This window comes from Montipora foliosa, chromosome 14 (assembly GCF_036669935.1).
Source record: "Montipora foliosa isolate CH-2021 chromosome 14, ASM3666993v2, whole genome shotgun sequence".
Lineage (NCBI taxonomy): Eukaryota > Metazoa > Cnidaria > Anthozoa > Scleractinia > Acroporidae > Montipora > Montipora foliosa.
Window position 1 is genome coordinate 24,201,658 of NC_090882.1, and position 7,500 is coordinate 24,209,157.

At 38.5% G+C, this 7,500-nt stretch overlaps 2 long non-coding RNA genes across 2 annotated transcripts in view; one reads left to right on the top strand and one right to left on the bottom strand.

The window, feature by feature from the left end:
* Positions 1–449, bottom strand: part of LOC137984671 (uncharacterized) — a 9,149-nt gene extending 8,700 nt beyond the window's left edge. The window contains exon 1 of the long non-coding RNA XR_011119134.1: positions 206–449. This is a non-coding gene — a long non-coding RNA (uncharacterized lncRNA). The remainder of the gene's footprint in view (positions 1–205) is intronic.
* A 92-nt stretch (positions 450–541) lies between these two features.
* LOC137984670 (uncharacterized) overlaps positions 542–7,500 on the top strand; it is a 10,584-nt gene continuing 3,625 nt past the window's right edge. Inside the window, exons 1-2 of the long non-coding RNA XR_011119133.1 lie at positions 542–693; positions 6,293–6,390. This is a non-coding gene — a long non-coding RNA (uncharacterized lncRNA). The remainder of the gene's footprint in view (positions 694–6,292; positions 6,391–7,500) is intronic.

Below are 7,500 nucleotides of genomic sequence, written 5' to 3' on the forward strand. Positions count from 1 at the left end.
ACTGTAAAAGGCTATTGCTTCAAATCTCGGCAATTAAAGCAGTATTTATAACTGACTAACCAGTGAAGAAGCATGAAGGTATCATCTTGGACCCAACAGTCCACATAAAATCATTCTATGGGCTCAAGACACGGGGCAGTTAGAAAAAGACGAAACCTATGTCTTCACAAACATGACACTAAGGCAAAGTGGTGGCGTTAAATACCTGAACACCCCAAAAGATGACACGGGCGTACCAATCACTTCACTAGCTATAGCGCTAGCTCTGGATGGGAAAGACTTGCTAGTGTATTTATCCACGGAATACAGCATGCCCACAAGGTACGTATCTGTTCTTCTCGTAAGAAAAAGTTAGTTACAAAGCCCGGGAACATGTTTTATTTCCCAACGAAATAATAAAACGCGCCGAGGAAGAAATGAATTACACGGATCACGAAAACTCATATTAATTATTTTACACTGGCGTCGATCCTGAGAGGGGGATCGTCTTAATTCGCAGTGTATCCCACAATGCATCGTACTTCACACCCGGGCTCTGGGAACGAGATTACTCGGTTGCATTTTTAAAGTCTTCGAAGACAACGGTCTCATGGAATTCGCTGTTGTAGACACAGCATTTTCCGAATGGATTTTTGTCCTTGAGCTGCCATTTAACTAACGCAGAAAGCAAACACAAGTCGTGCCAAACATGAGGTAAGCGGAAGTTGTTTGCTGGATTTCCATGTTTTTTTCAGTTTACATAGCCCCCGGCACCCCTCGCGTTTGCCCCGTAACTTATCTATTGTAGATTACCTCCCAATTGTAGATTACCTCCCAACCTTTTCAATCTTATGATCATACCACATCTCTGAGACTTACATATTGAATCGATGGCACATCTTCCAGTGTATTACCTGCGCAATTTTATCACTTCGCCATGCTACATGTAGTGCACTGCACTCGCTCTGATTAGTCTGATACAGTAATGCTCATGCAGAACTGTCTCATCTCTGGCGGACCACACATCCCACACGTTCCTGAAACATCTTCATCTTTTATCTCTGATAAGCTCTGTGTTCCCATAAAACTTTCCATATCGAGCATTGCTGGTGTACTTCTGTAATAGGTCCCTTTTAATATCTTCTTTCTCCTTGCCTTTTCCCGGGAAGTTCTTATTGCTCACTTCTCTGATGAAGATTTCACCACTCCTTGCCGCATATTTTCGCAGACTTTCAATTTCCATATTGTTGAGGGACATAGTTTTTAAGTGTTTAACCCACTGACACCTCAAACGCCCTGGAACGCCTCCAGTTGGCGAGTAAAATCGTCTTGCGTTAGACAGAGTAAAATCTGTCACTCCCAGGGGGTCAGTGGGTTAACCCATTCACACTTAAAACGCCCTAGGATGCCCCCCATTGACGAGTAAAATCGTCTGGCGTTAGACAGAGTAAAATCTGTCACTCCCAGGGGGTCAGTGGGTTAACCCATTCACACTTAAAACGCCCTAGGATGCCCCCCATTGACGAGTAAAATCGTCTGGCGTTAGACAGAGTAAAATCTATCACTCCCAGGGGGTCAGTGGGTTAACCCATTCACACTTAAAACGCCCTAGGATGCCCCCCATTGACGAGTAAAATCGTCTGGCGTTAGACAGAGTAAAATCTATCACTCCCAGGGGGTCAGTGGGTTAACCCATTCACACTTAAAACGCCCTAGGATGCCCCCCATTGACGAGTAAAATCGTCTGGCGTTAGACAGAGTAAAATCTATCAAGTGTCATCCCTCCCAGGTGTCAATGGGTTAACACGGTCCTCTACACTAATCAAACCCTTTCCACCAATTTGCCGTGGCAAATTAATATAGTCTCTTAATGTTATTTGTATGATTAAAGTTTGATAAATACTTAAAAGCTTCCTTGTCTTTTGGGCAATTTCTTCCAGTTTATCCTTCTTCCAAAATATAATACCAACCCCATACCTTATCACAGACACTGCTCTTGGATTCAAGGCAAATCTTGTGTTTCCTGCATTAAGTTTTGAGTTTTATAATGTGCTTTTCACCCATATGAAGTACTCTTTTCTGACTATATCTTTCATTTCTGTATGTTTCATGTTGTCTGCTTCAAAAACCCTGAGGTATTTAATGTACACTTTATTTTTGTCTATCTGCGTCATCAGCTGATAATTCGGCAATGTTTTTCCCCTGCTTTCTTCTAACTTTCCCCGTTTAGTGACCAAAAGTCCAAAACCCACATTTTTTAATGCTAAACTTCATTCCAGTATCCTAGCTATATACACATACTGTATTGATCAAGGAATTCCGCTGTTTTTCATTGTTTCCATACGGTTAAAGGTCATCCATAAAGAACAACTGATTTACGGTAACATACCCCTTTCTTAATTCGTACCCTGCTTTACTCTTCCTCAAAATCAATGTCAATGGTATCAATACATCATCATCATCATCATCATCATCATCATCATCATCATCATCATCATCATATTATTATTATTATTACTTTCATTGTTGATTTTCTCAGCTCTGTGACAGCCAGTTTCTGTATTGGTATCCCATTTGAACCTCTACCCTGAGATATCCAATACTCTCCTCGGTATCCTTGCTGATCCCAGTGGGGCAGCTAAAATTGTACTCTGCTACTACCGGTACTTCCTTCTTGATATCCAGCTATTTCAACTCCTTCTCCAGTACTGTTTTGCCACAGCTCCCAATTCTCCTACTGTACAACCAGTAATACTTTTGCTGATCATGAGGTGTTCCACAATCTTTGAATCTCCCTTGCCAAGTCTTAGTACAGTACATGTACTTTTCAATCTCCACTTTCTCCTTTTTCTTCTCTTGTACTCTTCCATGTCTACATGTAGGTATTGATGCATGTACATTTATGACCAAGCCTGGCAAAAAGCGCCGGTCATCAGACATTTGTCCGGTAAACTTGAGGTTTTGACTGGCAAATGATCAGTCTGACCGGACAGGCTGATCAGGGTCTTCTGATATGATGCAAAGTAAAACTGTATTTTTACAGGTGCATTGATTTAAATTAAATAACACTGCAATGTACATGTGCTGTGGAATCAACAAGGATACTGTTCCCCAAATGCATGTTGTTTGTGTTTTCATTGGACTGATAAGATTTTATGACCAGTTTTACAGTGAATTTTTAGGGCCTCAAATTACATTTCTTATCGTGACTTCAATAACTAACGTTATTGCCTATGCACAAACAAAAGCTGAAACATATACAAATGTATTTTGTTCAACTAGAATGACAAACAAAGAAAGCAAAAACATAAGAATTCTCAATAGAATGGCAAACGAAAGCAACAGTATTGTCAAAACAGTATTGGGCAGTGTGCGCATGTTTTGATTGTTTTCATTGTCATGCAACAAAAAGCAAATTCAAAACCGTTCAATAAAAGAATCCAACAACTTGAAATGATTTCAAGACAAATATATAAACCGTTTCTCCAATTGTCAGGTCTGTGTGGTACATCGTTTCTGAGTTATCAATTTCCCGAAGCATTTCACACAATGCTGCCATGTTGGTAGACCGTCCGTGGTCCACCAATATGGTGGCCAGTAATCAACGAAAACACCTGGAGTTCACTTTTCCGCAAATGTGCTTACTTAAATCAGAAACCCATAAGGGTTGAAACAATACAATACATGCTTAATTGACCACTCCCCATGGGGGCTTTTCAGGGCCAATGAAACACAACGAAACGACAGAACAGAACAACAACAACTGTTAAGAATCCCAACTGGCCAGAGGCAAGCCAGTTGGCTATTTACAAGTGCAGCTGGGAAGTTGAACCAGGGACTACCAGGATCAAATTCACCAAATGGTCAGAGCAGGTCTTGAACCCGGGATCTCCCGATCTCAAGGCAAGCGCCCTAACCACTGGGCCACACTGCCAACATGAAACGTGTAACGCACGTTCACAGCTTCCGAATATTAAGTGCGAACTGATTGGTTGAATGTTTCAGTGCTAAGTACCATATTTGGAAACCCCTTGCTCTTGTTGTTCCAAATATGGTAATTAGCAAATTGAATAATTATTCAGATGAAGCTTGTTCCCCAGCACACAGGGGGCCGTTACACGTTTCAACCCTTGTGGGTTTCTGATAAAATACATGTGTATGAACACCTCTCGTAATGTACTTGAAATCCACAAATGTCTGAGAATCATAGAAAGAGACAAGCTTTTCAATCAGCTCTGTATCCTGGGGTCACGCAAGGTAAAAATTCGGAAATTCAAAAATGCTGTATCCGAAACAGAGGACGTTATGGAACTGGGAAAAAGATTTATTTCTAGTTCATCTTCAACCCTCATTTAGATACAGAAAATATGTGCATGTGAATATTTCAAAGGTTTAATTTTAAATACTGTTTTTTGTACATTGGTCTGAAGAAAGTTCTAAAATATTTGAATGGAATCTTGAAAGATTTTTTTTGAAATTCTTCCGAATATGACTGAAGAATAATTTGAACAACAACAGTGGTGTCTTCCCACATGAATATTGACATAATGTTAAGTGATTTTACCCCATAAGATCTTACACGGGATTCCGATCATGCTAGAGCAGAAATAGTTTCAGGCCTGACGTTAAAACACGAAAAAGAAGGATCTTCCTGTCCGGCTACGGGCAATGCAAAAGATTTGAACCTTAACCCTCACCCTAACCACTTTTAAAAAAGAAAAAAAAAGAAAAAAAGAAAAACGAGACAATGAAAATGAGGTGCCGTGGCCTGGCCTGACACATGACAGGCTTATAGCAAAAAAAATTATTTGTAGGCTTAATGACCCATGTGTGATTTAGATCTTAATTGTCTTTGAAAACAATATCTGCTCTTTGTGCCTGTATAACAATGATCTGTTTGTTTAGAGAAATCCAAAAGTATCTTTGCTTTGCTATTTTCTGCCACTTTCTTCTCAACATGGTCATACCAATTCCTTGAGTATGAGAGATAATATTTTTTACATAGATTTTAGTGTATTATTTGAGCTACTTTGTCATGTCTCTTTAGAACTACATTCACATTGTGCAAGTTTGCTACACAAATGGAGAATGTGAAATATAGTTTTGTCTCTCTATTTATACATTCTGCATTTTGTGGTTGACTGGCTTGTTTTTCTATGATAACCTCCCTCCATCAAGTTGTTAGTGCCTGATCCTTTGCAGTTTCTTCTTCATGTACATGTATCCATTCCTGAGCCAATAATTGTAGCCATGGCTGACTGGGCTACCCTGCCTAAATAAAGTTGACTTGACTTTTCTGATCTTAATCTTATTGTTTCCTCCACTGATTTCAGTCCTCTTCTGCCCTCATTCCTTGCTAAGTAAAGCCTGGCCATGCTTGCTCTGGGATAATGATAATAATAATTAGAATGATAATAATAACAACAATAATAATAATAATAATAATAATAATAATAATAATAATTATTATTATTATTATTATTATTATTATTCCATGAAGCTGTAAAGCTAAATGCACCATGATAATAATAATAATTTAATAATAATGATAATAATAATAATAATAATAATTATTATTATTATTATTATTATTAAATTATTATTATTATTATGGTGCATTTAGCTTCATGGCAGGTACAGTGTACTGTATGGTACACCCTGTACATTGTAATCAAAACTTCAAGAAATTTTAATCCCATCATCAGGTCATAACAAGCTGCCTTAGACTTCAAGGACTCTTTGGAGGATTGTTGCTTATCCCAGCAAGAGCTGCCAACTCTATCCCAGCAAACATGTACATGTAGTCCCGAGCCAGTCTCTTTGGAATAGTACCCAGTGCTCCAATAACAACAGGGACAACTTTAACACTCCTTGATCTTCCACAAGGCTTTTATCTCAACTGCCAGATCCAGATACTAATCTTGTTGACCTTTTCCTCTTGTTTGATATCTACCCTTCTGTCACTAGGGCATGCAATAGATGAGGCAATTTTTGTTTTGTTTGTACACAAACACAATGTCAGGGTGATTGTGATCCAGTTTCTTATCTGTTTGTATAGAGAAATCTCACAGTAGTTTAAAAATTCTCAGACTCATAGTTGTACAGTGTATAAGCAGTTTAACAGCTGAGGGCAACTTGTATGATGGACCTGAATACCAATACATGATAGTTAATTGCATGTCTGGTCAGGTGTGCCACTGGTCCATGTAACTATATAAATATGCCAAAGGAATCTATTAGTCTACATTATTATTGTTACATGTAGCAATTGTACAATGTAATTAAATTTAATTGTACCTCTAATTTCTTGCAGCCTGCTCCATATGCCTCTGGAGAACAAGCTGTTTAATTGTCACCAGAAGACTGAGAATACTTTAAATATGTTAATTCATTCAAGGTGCAAAGATACATGTAAGTACTATTTTTATTAAACTCACAAAAAGTAACAGTTATTATAACAAGTATACACAGGAAGTTATTGTCAAAATGTCAGTCTTTATTCCAGAAATTGGCCAATGAGGGCTCAATTATTGTCAGCTGGAGAAACATTTTGTAACCATGCATTATCAAATTTTTCATTATGGTTAACCTCAGTAGTGCTAGAGTCTGGGCTTCTGATAGGATGCGGAAAAAAATGAAAGACTATGCGGAAATTTTTGGCCATAATTATTATGCGTAAACATGCGTTGATTATGCAGAAATTACACTGGATTATGCGGTTCCAAATTTAAGCAATAATTTGTAGAACTAATAATTACATGTAGGCTCGTCCAATGTATTTACATGCTTATGGTAAGTCAAGACTCGAAATTGCGACCAATACAGTCTAATTTGCAACTGAATTTTTTCCCTTTGCAATTTCCGACCAGCTTTCACCGTTAAGATAAAAGGGTTAGCAATTAGCTTTTTGCTGAACCTTTTGCTAAAATAAATAAAGCCAAACCTAAAAGTGGAGCTCCCGTTTTTAACCCCAAAAAGCAATAAAATGTTTATGGAAATAACTATGCTTCTGCATAAAGTACAGATTGAATTAATCATCATTAGTGTGGACAGTTTACAGTGATCAAACAGATCAAACACCTCTGAGCTGACAGCATGCAGCAAACAAACAAGCCTTCCAAACAATAACCAACAATTTTAGTCAACTAAAACTGAAATTACACGCATAGTGATGTCTTTCACAACATTTTCTGTTTGACTGACAATCTTTACTCTTTAATCTTTACTAGGATTTCTTTGCTTAATTTTTTCAAATTTCGTTGCCTCTTCTCTGATGCTCTTTCCTGTTCTTTATCCTGTTGCTCATCACTAATATGATTTCCCGCCAAAAAACACCGGTTGCCAAGTGCAATGCTACCATGCGATTTCCGGCCAAGAAAAATTGTTCCCACAGGCTGTCCGGCTTCCCCACCTCCACCCTAACAGTCTGTACGGGCGGACAGATGTACGTGACATCATAACAAAAATTTCTCGCATGTATACTCTCACCCATGGTGCTCCGCTGGCACCCTTTGCGTGCCT